The 14065-nt window shown below is 48.5% G+C and overlaps 1 long non-coding RNA gene across 1 annotated transcript; it reads right to left on the reverse strand.

The window, feature by feature from the left end:
- Positions 1–5760: 5760 nt before the first annotated feature.
- On the reverse strand, positions 5761–12503 carry LOC145535550 (uncharacterized). The gene is made up of 4 exons (XR_014075465.1): positions 12397–12503; positions 12180–12286; positions 6152–6317; positions 5761–5835 (listed from the first exon to the last, which is right to left on the reverse strand). It is a non-coding gene; the product is annotated as an uncharacterized LOC145535550 (long non-coding RNA).
- Positions 12504–14065: the final 1562 nt, after the last annotated feature.

The raw sequence follows: 14065 nt of genomic DNA on the forward strand, positions 1-14065 counted from the left end.
CCCTTCCCCTTACACCTCTGCTGCCACGTTCACATGTGACCAGCCTACTGACTTCAACTTCTGGAAGAGAGTCGAGCACCAGGGCCAAGCCCGGTCGGTCCCATTTGTCTCCCACATGTAGCTCAAGTCTGCGATCTTGTCTGGGCCTTAGGGCATGTGCAGGTGCATGCACATGGGGGTGCGCTGGGAACCGGCCCTGCAGTCCTGAGACCACGAATGCGGAGTGGGCTGTGCCTATCCTGCCTGCCTGGGCAGGGAAGCAGGGACTGCTGTTGGACTCACTGGGGATGGCATGGGGCTGGGCTGACTGGGGGTCCAGGCTCAGAGACTGCAGGGACTGCAGGCTCTGGGCTTGCCCCGGGCCCCTCAGAAGCACTGGAGGAACCGGCTAGACTCAAGGGCTGGGGGAAGGGCCGTGTTCCCCTGGACACCCGCAGTCTCTTGCCCTCTGCTGGCACAACTCTCATGGCCTTTCCCTCCCCAGGAACAAAGTCTTGAGGCTCTCCGATGGCCTGTTCGTGCCGGGGCCCTCAACTGGGAGGTGACTCTGTGTCTGCTTGCTTGCTGGGTGCTGGTCTACTTCTGCGTCTGGAAGGCGGTGAAGACAACAAGCAAGGTACAGCCCGGAGTGACGACCGGGCTGAAGCAGCACTGCCTGGGCATGGGGTGCATCTGCCAGGGGCCATTGCTGCCATGGGAGGTGACTGCATCAGGGGTTGTACTTCAGTCCGGCCCCTGAGCCCCACACCCTGGCCTGAGAGTCCTCTCAGCCCTCCAAATCCAAGGCCAGCAGACTTCCCCACCCCCCTGTAGGAGGACAGGCACAAGCAGTGGCTGACCCTTCCCTGTGGGTGGGGCATTCCTGTCCCACCTTACCACCCTCCCACTTTCTCTCGATTCTGGCCCCCAGTCAGTTTTAGAGTGTGGGTAGACCCAGTCTATTGCCTGTGTCTGTCCCCTGCTCTGTGGCCAAGAGGACCCCAGCGGGGAGCCTGGACACATCTCGCCCTTAGGGGCCCACTGTCAGGTTGGGGGAACATTTGTAAGAATAGTCGTGCTGTAGAAGGGGGCTCACTAGACTACGATGGACTAGAGGGTGAGGGGCCAAGCCACACGACCCACTAGTGTGCCCCGTCTGTCCAGCCCACACCTGTACCTGTGCTCTTCCTTCGTAGTGAGAGCTAGCACTTGCTATGGTCCATGTGCTGTTGCAGGGGCTTTCCATGTGTTGGTCCACCAGGTCAGTTGTCAGACAGTATTGCCATGTCAGTCTCCTGTCTCCCATGATGCAGCTCTCCTCCAAACAAATCACATAAACCCACTCTCTCCCCAACACCAGCAGCTCCAAGTCTTGTGCATTTTGGTTTCTCCATTTCTCAAAACTGATGACTGCAGTGCTCCATCAGGCATGGGACTTAAGTTGGTTCTGAACTGTGAGATGTGCAAAGGAAAATGATAATGACAATGACAAATAATACGTGTAACAAGAGAGTGAGAGAGTATGAAGGAAAGACAGTGTATGATAGAATGAGTTCCTCAGAGATTTTACCACTGTGACAGGTGAATGGTTTTGAGTGAGTGTGACAGCCTGAATATGTGATTGGGACAGGAATTCAAAAGGACAGAATGTGATGGGAAGAGACTAAGCTGCAGATGATAGTGATAGCAATAGTGAGCCCCCAAGATGATAGATGGTAACTTAACGTGCACGGTGAGTGGTGGAAGGTGCCACCGGATTTGTGGTCTGCAAAGGAGAAGATTTAATTCCAGGACCAAGGGATGCAAGTTCAGTCACTCAGAGATTTGTGCAGTAGGAATTTTATTAAAGTGATAGTGACAGAAAAAGCTTCTGACATAGACATCAGAAGGGGTTTGAAAGAGTACCCGCTTTGCTAGTTTAAGGAGAGCATTATATACTTTACTGCTAGCTGCTGAGAATAGATTTAGATTAAAAAGATGCCTCAAGGCGGTGAAAATTTTGCCCAGGCCCTTTCTCGTAACATATATCCTGGGATGACATCTGCAGGATATTAACCAGAAGAAATGGTTTAACCGAGAGCTCAAGGCCATGGAAGTTTTACCCAGACCTTCTCCCATGACATAGGTTCCGAGCTCAAAAAAAGCATTTCATTGAGCAAGAGATTCTGCTGCCTACCAGGCCTCCATGTCTAAGGCAAAAGAATGTGAAAAAGAAAGAATGTTCACCTCTTCCTTAAAGAGCCTTGGTCCCGCTAGCAACCTGACTAAGTTAACTCTCTCACAGACACCATGACAGAGTGAGTGTGTGGCACAGAGTGTCAGAGATAGAGTCTAGGGGAGACTGGGTGTGAGAGAGAATAAGTGTAGTGGAAAAAGCATTATAGAGTGACACAGGAATGTTACAGAAAGAGTGTGTGTGACAGATAATCTAACTCAGTATGAGAAAGCGAATCTCAGAGATAATATGTACTGAAGAAAATGGGTCTGCCACACAGGTCAGAGTGCGACAGGGAATGAAGCTGACCACGGGAGGCAGCAGCCTGGGAAGGTGGATCAATCCTCGGGGCCCATGGTTCCCTGAGGGTGGCCATCCCCAGGTCTCAGCCAGTCTGGAGGAAGTCAGCAAATTGACTTGGCTCAGATGCCCAATCACGGTCTGCCCAATCAGTTTCATCAGTAATAAAGCTGATCTATTTAGGTTGAAACCCATGTCAAGGGAGATGTGTCAAAGGCTGCAGATGCTAACCTGGACCTGTCTGGAAGGAGTGTGAAAGGACTCGCAGCAGGCATGAGTGGATGATGTCAGTGAACTTGTAGAGGAAATGATTCAGGTGGTCCAATTTGTAGAGCCGCACACTTTCATTCAGGCTTTCAAAAGACAGGTGGCGCTAGTGGTAAAGACTCTGCCTGCCAACATGAGAGACACAACAGACACAGGTCCCATGCCTGGGTGAGGGAGAGTCCCTGGAGAAGGAAATGGGAAGCCACTCCAGTATTCTTGCCTGGAAAATTCCGTGGAGAGAAGAGACTTGTGGGCTACAGTCCATGGGTCGCAAAGAGTCAGACACGATTCTCCCCCCTCCCCCACATATACACATGTAATTTTAATCCAGGAGAAAGCAGAGGTTAGAGAAGTAGTTACAGTTCAGGATGGAGCAAGACAAAACATGAGGAGGACTTCCCTGGGGGTTCAGTGGATGGGGATCCACCTGCCAACGTGAGGAACACTGCTTCAATGCCCGGTCCTGGAAGATCCAACATGCCACAGAGCAACTGAGTCTGTGCTCTAGAGCCCACGTTCTGCAATAAGAGAAGTGACGGCGATGAGAAGCCTGTGCTCAGCAACTAGAGTGTAGACACCACTCGCCACAACTAGAGAAAGCCCGTGTTCATCAATGAAGACAAGCACCGGCAAAAGTATACGAATAAAGTCAACATGATGAGAGCACAGCATCTAGAGTGTAGTCCCCAATCCCTTCAACTAGAGAAAGCCTGTTTGCAGAAAGGAAGACCCAGCATAGGCAAAAATAAATAAATAAAATCAACAGGAGGAGAGGGGAGCAGGCCAGCTTCTCCAAGTAAAGGGCAGTGCAGTGCTGGGCTAGGGACCCTGTAGGAAAGCCAAGTGGGAAGTAAAGCATTGCAGTTACTTACAGATGACTAAATGAGCTCTCTGTCCAAGCTCCCTGTGGGTGCTAAAAAGGGGGAGCCCTGAGCAGACGTTGTGATAGTTTTAGTTGTAGGTTTAGCAGATATTAATAGGTTTTCACCATCATCCCTGGAGAAAAACTGTGTCAGGCCAGAACCGGATTCTCATGGACATGTAGAGAGTAGGTGTGGACACTCTGGTCAGACATGTGGGAGGAAAGCCCAAAGATCGTACAGAGAGAGGGTCTAGCGTGTTGACTTCTGTCATCCATACACAAGTGGAAATTCATGAATTAAGCAGACCCACCTGAGGGTCTGACATTAGAGCAGAAAGACAGTCAGTGGGACGTCTAGGTGTCTCTGACTCACGCCTCCACAGTCGACACCATGAGGACACCCTCATACACCCCCGCTGAGGGGACTGGTCACAGTTTCCCAGGAGCAGAAATGCTGGAGGTCAGGGATGTGCAGGCTTCACTGGATTCAGTCATGCCAGACTGCTCCCTGCTATGGCTGCCCCCATCTCCACTCCTACTGTATCCTGCGACCTTTGGGGGTTTCCTCCGCTGTAACTAGCCTGTTTGTATCCTGTTCCCATTTCCACAAATCGGAATTGCAGTTAAATTCTGGATTATCAGCAGAATATTTAAAATATCGGTATATTCTTGATATTAATCTGTTATGGGCTTAAAACAATATTTAGGAAGTAGTTCCCCATTCCTGGCTCAGAAGAATATTTTATTACATTTTCTACAGTAGCTTTATTTATTCGGTAACTCAAGGAACATTTTTTGCTGGACACTGTTCCAGGCCTCCATGGAGGTTCCAGTCTAGCCAGGACAGACTGTCAAGAAATGAAATAACAACTACACTAGATAGCCTTTGGGAATATGGTGACATCTCTGGCCGGAAGGGCAGCAGGAGAAAAGACAGGGAGCACTTGGAGGAGTGGTTTTCCCTTTTCAACTGGGTGGTCAGGGTCGGCTTTGTTGTCAAGCAGAGACGGAGTGAGGACTTGAGGGAGGTTTGGGAGCGTGAGGAGACCAGTGTGGCTGGAGCAGAGTGGGTGAAGAGGAGAGCAGCAGGACAGGGGGCCAAGACCTGACGGGGACTGGATGTGGAGGCCTCAGGGGACATGCTGAGGGCTTGTGCTCAGAGTGAAGTGGGAGGTGGTGGAGGGTGGCTGTGGGTTGGACTGTGTCCCCCAGAAAAAGATGTTGAAGCCCCACCCCCTGGAGCCTGTGGATGGGACTTGATTTGGAAATGGGGTTTTGCAGATATAATTAGTTAAGGTGAGGTCACAGTGTGTTACGGTGGCCCAAATCAAGTGACTGCTACGTTTATAAGAAAGCCATGTGAGCACACAGAGAGAGAGGCTGTGTGAAGACAGAGGAAGAGTTGGAGTGAAGTGTCTACAAGGCAGAGAAGGCCAGGTGCTGCAGGCCACCACCAGAACCTATGAGAGAGGCCTGGAACTGACTCTCCCTTGGCGCCATCAGAGGGAATCAGCCCTGCCAACATCCCAGTCTCAGACTCCTGGCCTCCAGAACTCTGAGAGAATAAATTTCTCTTGCCTGAAGGCATCTTCTTTGTGGTACTTTATGATGGAAGCCCTAGGAAACTCATACAGTTATCAACAGAGTGGTGATATAATCTGACTGATATTTTTGATTCGTGAAGTCTGGGTTCATATTGTTCTTTTGGTTTTTCATGCTTATCAATATTGACTTCATATGTGCAAGACTTGCCTGCTGAAAAGTCACAACGTTCTCATCTGAGTCCTTAACTTTTTATACTTTTAGCTTTTGCGTGTAGAGCTCTGAGCGTTTGACTGTAATCTTTGTGAATGATGGAAGGTAAGTACACAAGGCAATGGAGGTTTGCTTTCCCCATATGGATATTCCACAACCATTTGCTCAACAAAAGATTATCCACCCCCGCCCCCCCGCATTGAATTACCTAGACTCCTCTGCTGAATATCCATTGACCACATACATATGTCTGGAAATGCTTCTGGACTGTCAGTCCTGTCCCATGGATCCACAGCTCCATTACTGGACATGTACAGTAAGCTATGAAACTAGGCTGTGTTTGTCTTTTTATTTGTGCATAGTCACAAGTCTTCAGGCTATCATCGCGCTTCTGTTCTCACATAAATTTCAATATCAGCTCATCAGGGAGTTCTCTGGTTGTCCAGTGGTTGAGACTCTACCTGCCAATGCAGAGAACACGGTTTCGATCCCTGCTCCGGGAAGATCCCACAAGCTGAAAGGCCACTAAGCCTGAGCACCACAACTGCTGGGCCTGTGCTCTGGAGCATGACAGCTGCAACTACTGAAACTTGAGTGCCTAGAGCCTGTGCTCTGCAACAAGAGAAGTCACCGCAATGAGAAGCTTATCTGCGGCAACTAGAGCGTAGCTCCCACTCACCATAACTAGAATAACCTGACGTGTGCAGCAACAAAGACCCAGCCAAGCCAAAATTACGTAAACAAGCAAACAAATGAATCTTTTAAAAAAGAACCTGCCTCACAATGCAGGGGACATCGCTTCAATCTCTGGTCAGGGAACGAAGATCCTATATGCAGTGGAGCAACTACTGAGCCTGGGCATCGTGACTGGAGTGCCTGTGCACTGCAACAAAAGATCCTGCGTGACACAATGAAGTTTCCACATTCCCCAAATAAGACCTGATGGAGCAAAAGAAAGAAAGAAAGAATTTGTTTAAGAAATCAGCTCATCAATTTCTGCAAAAATCGTTGCTGGCATTTTGGAGGACTCTATCGAGGAGTTTGGGTGAAATTGATCCTTGAACAATATCAATTCTTCCCATCAGACATGATTGAAGAACATGCATATGATACATCGCTGCATTTTTAGGACTTCTTCAATTTCTCCCATGGTGGTGTGTGATAAATTTTCTGAAATGTTCCCTAATGTTTCATAAAGGGCAAGGAGTCCTGTGTGTCTGGATCTAACTAGGCAAAGGTGAAGGAAAGTTGCATGGCTCAAGGTAGCCTGGAGTTAAAACTCCCCTCCAGGTCCTCCCCACCGTTCTAAGCAAAACAAAGAACTCTCTCACCCGAATTAAAAATAGACATTAGGTTGATTACACCCAGCTCCAAGCTGGCCCAGCCTCTGGCCGATCTCCAGAACTCCTTGCTCCAGCCATTTAAGAGATAACTACTCCCAGCAACCTTGGAGAAGAACAGGCCCCCTTAAGACAGTAGCTTTCTACATACATGCCTATATATACTTACTCTTTTCTTAGATAAGTGCAGCAGCTCGCTAACCTGACTGCTGCCCCTTCTCACCTCATAAAAGGTGATCTGTTCCTGTAGAGTGCCAATCTCATTCTTTTTCGGAACCTCGCCTACTCTAACTCCGAACCTTACATTTTTGGTGCTGAGACGCAGGAGGTTGAGGTTCCTTCTCCTTCTCCACAGCTAGCTCTTTGGAGTGTGGAAGACTGTCGAGCTCACTTTCCTGCCCGGGCTTTCAAGACCTCCTCGAGTGGACGCCCTGTGCCTTCGTGAGCGGTACAGGTCCTGTGTAAGGGCTTTATTGGTTTTCCACGTGCCCCGAGGAATACTGCCCCCCCTTCCTGGTTTCTCTACACTCTCTTTTTCTCGAGACCGACCAACTCCAGCAGAGAGGCCTTTTGCCATTCGACCGCTTTACATGCAACACTCCATTAAAGCCAGCCCCTAAATTAAGGTAAGATCCAATCCGGACGGTTTTTCTAGAGGCGCCCTTAAACTTAGTCCTCTCCGGGTCCCAGGGACCCCCGGCCTAGGGCCACTCTGTAGGCGAAAGTAGGGATGCTTCCCCTCGACACAGAGCTCTCTTCTCATAACTCCTATTGCAACTATGGTGACAACTCGAGCTCCCAATAGGAACCTCTGCTTGCCTTTCAATTATGGGGTCTAGCCAATCTGTCCTAAAGGATTCCCCTCTGGCCCGTGTTCTCAAAAATCTCAAGCCACTCTCTCTCACTGAACTCAAAGCTAACCGATTAAAACAACTCTGTATACAGATCTGGCCTCAATACCAATTAGACAACCAAGACCACTGGCCTGAGTTCGGGACTTTTGATTTCAATATTTTATCAGATCTCACTAACTTCCTCAAACGGAATGGCAAAGGGTCAGAGGTCCCATATGCCCAAACCTTTTGAGCCCTTCCGAGCAGGCCCTCCCTATGCAAGAACTGGTCCACCCACGAGGTCCTTCTATGCACCTTGCCTCCCAAACAAAAGGGCTCTTCTTCTTCAACTAACCACTGGTCATGACCTTCCGCACCCCCAGAATTTGACCCAGCGGACGAGCCCCCTCCCTATCTGCCACCCCGCCAACCCTCTCCTTCCCCCTCATCCAATTCACCTACTGACCCCAAAACCTCTCCTGACGCCCCCTCAACCCCGCCACCCCATCTCCCTGACCACCCCTTCCCTCTTCCCTCCCCTCCTGCCACACGGTCACATACCCAACATATGTTTCCCCTGAGAGAGGGAGCAGGGCCAGAGGGCCCCACACGAGTCCACGTGCCATTTTCATTGTCAGATATCAGCCAGATAGAAGAAAAGTTAGGATCATTTTATGAAAATCCTACCAGATACAGAAAACAATTCCTGAAACTCTCCCAGGCCTATAACCTCACATGGAGTGACATATATTATATCCTAAATGCCTCTCTCACCCTAGATGAAAAAGAACGTATCCGGCAAGCGGCAAAAGCCCATGCCGATCACTTCCATAACCAAGACAGGGATAGCCCAGCTGCTGATGAGGCGGTGCCTCAATCAGATCCCCACTGGACTTACCAGCCCAGTGACCCAGGTATCAGGAGACTGAATCATATGATTACCTGCCTTCTAGAAGGAATGCAGAAAAATGCTCATATCCATGTCAATTATGATAAAGTCAGAGAAATCACCCAAGGGGCAGACATAAATACAGCCTTATTTTTGGCATGCCTCACAGAGGCAGTCCAGAAGTTTACTAACTAAGATATCACCACCCTGCTGGATTACTCTACCTTCATCTTCAGTTCATCAGCCAGTCCGCCCCTGACATTAGACGCAAGCTTCGACAGCTAGACAAGGGTCCTGAGACCTCCCCCCAAAGAGACCTTCTAGAAGTAGCCTTCAAGGTGTTCAATAATAGAGAGGAGGAAGCTAAGAGAGAAAAAGACCGTGAGAGAAAAGCTAAATATGCCCTTTTGGCGGCAGCAATTAAGGGAAGAGATCAGCCCGGCCCAAGTCATCCCAGACTGGGACTTAAGACCTCCCCCCTGGACCCTGCTTCCGATGCAACCAGTCAGGACACTGGACAAAGGCATGCCCAAACCTGCGGCCCCCTACAAAAGCATGCCCAACCTATGGTCAGTGGAGACACTAAAAGGTGGACTGTCCCCAGGGACGCCCTGACAACACTGGGGAGGTCCCCACCTCCCAGACCTGGAGAGTGGAATGTTCATAGGGATGCCCTGGCACCCCTGGAGAGATTCCCGCTTCTCCCCAAAACCCCAGCCCAACCCTACGAGAGTTGTTCCAATGACGGGGCCTGGGTTCCAGCCTCCCCGTCCGTGTCCCAGACACGAGCTCAGAACTTAGGGTAGACGGGGTAATGGCCAGAAAAAAGACCTGTATTATAATAGACACTGGAGCCGCTTTCTCTCTCTTAACTTCCTACTCTGGCCCAACTCAAGACTCAGAACTCACAATCAAGGGGGTCTCTGGAGTTCCCTTAAGGCCAAAACTCAGCCCTCCATTACTCTGTCAATTTGAAAAATTGACCTCATACGCTCATTCCTGATAATGCCTAAATGCCCAATGGCACTCCTAGAGAGACATTTGTTATCCAAATTGGGGGTCTTTATTACCATACCCCACCTCGATACAGTCTCTATATTCTGCATGAAGACAGCACCTGGACTGTCCCTCTCCCGCACCCCTGACTTTCCCTTAGATCTACCCGCCTTGGACCCCCACGTCTGGGACACTGATCACCCATCCATAGCCAAACATCATCCCCCAGTCCACATTACCCTAAAGGACCCCTCGAATATAATCACCCAACAAGAGTATTCTCTCACCCCCGAGGCCCACAGGAGACTTAAGCCTATCATAGACCGGTCTTCTTCAGGCCTCTATCTTAATGCCTACCCATTCACCACACAACACCCCTATTCTGGCAGTAAGGAAGGGACCAAACTCTTGGAGACTGGTCCAGGATAGGCAAAAAATCAACGAGGCCATCACGTCGACTTTCCCAGTAGCCCCTAACCCTTACACCCTTCTGTCTGCCATATCCCCGACTGCAACCCACTTCATGCTATTAGATCTCAAAGACACCTTTTTCACCATCCCCCTCCACCCCTTCTCTCAACCCCTTTTTGCCTTCACCTGGCAAGACCCCGAGACTCATGCTTCCCAACAACTAACAGTTCTCCCCCAGGGGTTCAGAGACAGCCCCCGCTTTTTTGGACAGGCTTTACAAAAGGACCTAGAGACACTCGACCTAGCCCAGAGTCATCTCCTCCAATACGTAGATGACCTCCTCCTTTGTAGCCCAACCCAAAAACTCTGCCTCCAACACACTGCCAAACTCCTTGGGGCCCTGGGATCCTAGGGTGATCGGGTGTTCCCATCCAAGACCCGGGTGTTCCCATCCAAGACCCAAGTAGTACAGACAAACGTCACCTATCTGGGGCTCTCCATGTCCCACCAACAAAAAATTATTCCCCCAGATATAATCCAGGCCTTAATTAACTGTCCACTTCCAAAAACCAAAAGAGAACTCCTGTCTATCCTCGGCCTCCTAAATTTTTTCCGTATCTGGATCCCTAACTTCTCCCTCTTTGCAAAGCTGCTCTATGAGACAACTGAAGGATGTCTGGATGAGCCCCTCTTTAACCCTTTCTCGCTGGCCAATCCTATTCGCCAGCTCACCCCGAGCCTCCTCCGAGTGCCAACTCTCCACCTGCCAGATCACACCAGACCATTCTTTCTCTTTGCCCATTCCAACCAAGGACAGGCCCTGGGGCTTCTATGTCAGCAGGCTGGAGACACCGGGGCTCCCATAGCCTATCTGTCAAAACAGCTTGACATGGTGACCAAGGGTGGCCTCCCGACATACAGGCCACGGCTCCTATCGCAGCCCTCGCACCCAAAGCAAATAAACTCTCTAGACATGCCCCTTTAACAGTCTGTTCTCCACACACCTTCTGAGACTTACTATCACATCGGGCTTTCCTCTCCCTTCCCCCTTCCAGGGTGCAGGTCCTATACGCCTTTCTCCTCAACCCTCGGCTCTCATTCTCCCCCTGCGCCCCCCTTAACCCCGCCAGCTTCTTACCCACATCCTCTACAACAGACCCTCTCCTACATAGCTGCAACCACCCTCTTAATACCTAAAGCCCCAAAACCAACCCAAAATGCTCCTCTAAATGTATGCTCACCTCATTCCTTCAAAGATTTACTCTCTCATCAGACTTTCCTTTCTCTGCCCCCTGCTCGAATACAAATCCTCCACACACACCTCCTCGACCCATCCCTTTCTTTTATGCCTTGTAAACCTCTTAATCCTGCTAGCTTACTCCCTACACCAGATCCAGAAGCAGAACACCTATTTCATGACTGTGTTCAGACCTTAGATATGACACTTAATCCCTTTGAACATATAACCGATCAGCCCCTTACTGACCCCAAAATCCCATCCTGGTTCATAGATGGCAATATGAACACTAATAGTCCAGAGACAGCCCAACAGAGTTATCCCCCCTTGCCTCATCAAGTTAGCCACACTCCCAGCTCACACATCCTCACAACAGGCTGAACTGATAACTCTTACACAAGCTTGGACCCTAGCCAAAGACCAAAAAAGAAACATTTACACTGACTCCAAATATGTCTATAACATATTACATTCTAACATTGTAATCTGGAAAGAGAGGAGATTGCTCACTCAGAAGGACACACCTATTCTCAATGCTTCTTTTATTTCTGAACTCCTCCATGTGGCTCAGTTCCCCAAACAAGCTGCTGTAATACATTGCCGGAGACATCAGCAACATAGTCCTATCTCCTTTTATAACAATATACCAAATCACAAAACAAAATGACAAGCCGCCTCTGGTAGTCCTGTCTTTACTATAGCCAAAATTGGTGAGCCTAACATCCACACTTTACTTTCATATTTTTTTTTCTTTTTTTTTTTTTTTTTATAAATTTATTTATTTTAGTTGGGGGCTAATTACTTTACAATATTGTAATAGTTTTTGCCATACATTGACATGAATCAGCCATGGGTTTACATGTGTTCCCCTTCCTGGACCCCCCACCCACCTCCCTCCCCATCCCATCCCTCTGGATCATCCCATTGCCCCGGCCCTGAGCCTGAGACAACTTCTAGCAGAAAGCTGGGTCTGGAGTCCTCAAGGAGCCACGCTGGAACACATTGAAGATTACATCGCCACCCTGTGGCTACAGGAAGCCTTTTCTAACCTTTACCCCTTCTCAGACCATTCATTTTTATCATCCTCCTACTCACCTTTGGGCCTTCTTTGTTTAATCTTTTCCAGAGATTCCTCCAAGACCGAATCCGAGCCTTTTCCTGAGACCAAGTCAAGACTGTTGTTTTGCTTGAGACCCTGACGGCTAAAATAAAAAATCAACACTACAGGCCTTAGACTTCCTTCCTCCCGTACCACCAACCCCTGACCCACATTTATCAGCACGAAGAAGCCCTGAACATTAAGGGCACCCACCTCTCTTTCTCTTTTTGTATATATTCCTTAGGGTCTGGAATGAAGGAAAGTTGCACGGCTGGAGGTAGCCTGGAGTTAAAACTCCCCTCCGGGTCCTTCCCACCATTCTATGCAAAACAAAGAACTCTCTCACCGGAAGAAAAACATGGACATTAGGTTGATTACACCCAGCTCCCAGCCGGTCCAGCCTCTGGCCCATCTCCAAAATTCCTTGCCCCAGCTGTTGAAGAGATAACTACTCTGAACAACCTTGGAGAAGAACAGGCCCCCTTAAGACAGTAACTTTCCACATACATGCCTATACATCTTTACTCTTTTCTTAGGTTAGTGCAGCAGCTGGCTAACCTGACTGCTGCCCCTTCTCGCCTCACTAAAGGTGATCTGTTCCTGTAAAGTGCCGGTCTCATTCTTTTTCTGAACCTCACCTTCTCTAACTCCCTTACCTTACAAGCAGTAAGTCTATTTCTCTTTCTTATCATTTATGTGCTCACTGGAGCATCACTTTTAATTTCCTACAAGAACTTTCCCTTTGCATTCATAACTTCAGTAACTGGTGTAAGAGGCCTAGCTTTCAGCCTGCCTCAAATTCTGATGCACCTTCCTCACTCAGCGTAACCATTTCTAGATGTTGATTTGAGCTGAGAGACTCTTCCTTTCACTTGAACACTTAGAGGCAAATTGTAAGTTTATCAACCGGCCTAATTTTCAATATTATTATGTCTCAGGGAAAGAGAGGCCTGAGGAGGACAGGAAGCAAGGCAGTTTGAACACATACATTTATCATCTAAGTTTGCCAACCTAGAGTCATGGATTAGTAGTAACATCAAAGATCACTGATCATAGATCAAGATAACAAGTATAATAATAATGAAAAAGTGAGAAATATTGCAAAAATTACTGTAATGAGTCACAGAGACAGGCAGTGAGCAAATGCTATTGGAAAAATGAATGGTGCCAACAGACCTGCGGAATGCCCGGTTGCCCACGAACTGTCAATTTGGGTTTTTTTGTTTTTTTTTTTAAAACCCACAGTACAGAAGCAGACTCATAGACACAGAAAACAAACTTAATCGTTACCAAAGTAGGAGGTGTTAATTCGGAGTATGGAATTATCAGATGTACATTACCATATATAAAATAGATAAACAACAAGCACCTACTATATAGCACAGGGAACTATATTCAATATCTTGTAATAAAGTATAATGGAAAAGAATTGAAAAAAAGAAAAAAAACTCATGATATCTGTAAAGCACAATAAAGCAAGGCACAAGTAAAATGAGGGAAGTCTGTACTAGGAGCTGGGGGAGGGCAGATGTGGCTCGCAACATTTCTTCAGACAATAGTTTCAGAGGTGAGCATCTACACTCAGGGAAAAAGGAGAGAAACTCATGACCAGCATGGACAGAAGCCAGGCACATGGTGACAGCTTTCGCTGGTTGGTTGAGCAAGGAGCAGGAGGGGATGTGAAACTTGTTGCAAAAGAAGCTGAAATGTCTTATGGCTCAGTCCATCTACAGTCTACCATGCCTACCTCAGATGCATTGAGAAACCACAGCCAAAGGACTCAGAGGTTTCTGTAGTAGATCCTTCCTGCTGTGGTACAGCTTCTTGGGGAGATTTCACCAAGACAAACTTCCGTAGGAAACCACAGATGAGGCAATGACTG

This window comes from Giraffa tippelskirchi, chromosome X (assembly GCF_054371585.1).
Source record: "Giraffa tippelskirchi isolate mGirTip1 chromosome X, T2T-mGirTip1v1.2.pri, whole genome shotgun sequence".
Taxonomy (NCBI): domain Eukaryota; kingdom Metazoa; phylum Chordata; class Mammalia; order Artiodactyla; family Giraffidae; genus Giraffa; species Giraffa tippelskirchi.